Source organism: Arachis ipaensis, chromosome B08 (genome assembly GCF_000816755.2).
Source record: "Arachis ipaensis cultivar K30076 chromosome B08, Araip1.1, whole genome shotgun sequence".
NCBI classification, from domain to species: domain Eukaryota; kingdom Viridiplantae; phylum Streptophyta; class Magnoliopsida; order Fabales; family Fabaceae; genus Arachis; species Arachis ipaensis.
Window position 1 is genome coordinate 759,964 of NC_029792.2, and position 571 is coordinate 760,534.

Below are 571 nucleotides of genomic sequence, written 5' to 3' on the forward strand. Positions count from 1 at the left end.
AAAATCTAATTAAAAAATTATAAAAATTTAATTAAAATTTTGATAAAATTATAAAAAATAATTAAATAATTAAACCTAATAATAATAATAATAATAATAATCAATCTGAGGATGGTTGCTAAATCAATTTGCATTAGGAACATATATATTGTTTTCCGACATGATTCATAGTACTAATGGTAGTTCCTAAATTCTTGTTTGATTGGGCAGATGTCAATCTAGTAAGAGGCTTTAACCTTGGATACTGCCACTGCATGATACACTTGCCGCTACTCATTCCCACCTGTGATCACAACCCAATACATCCCCATGCATCGGAACAAATGTTTCACATCTTTTTTTATCCTTTTATGAAAACCATATAATGGGAAATCTCCAATTTATCCATTCATCAACTTGAGATTGTCTTTCACTATTTTAAAAAGAGAGTTAATCATTGAGAAATTTCGTATAATCAATACCTTTTAACCAATATTAAATTAACAACTCTATTAATCATTGATTAATTGATTTATTTTATATTAAATGCAAAAAAAAATTTATTATATAACATATCTTTTATACCATTAAA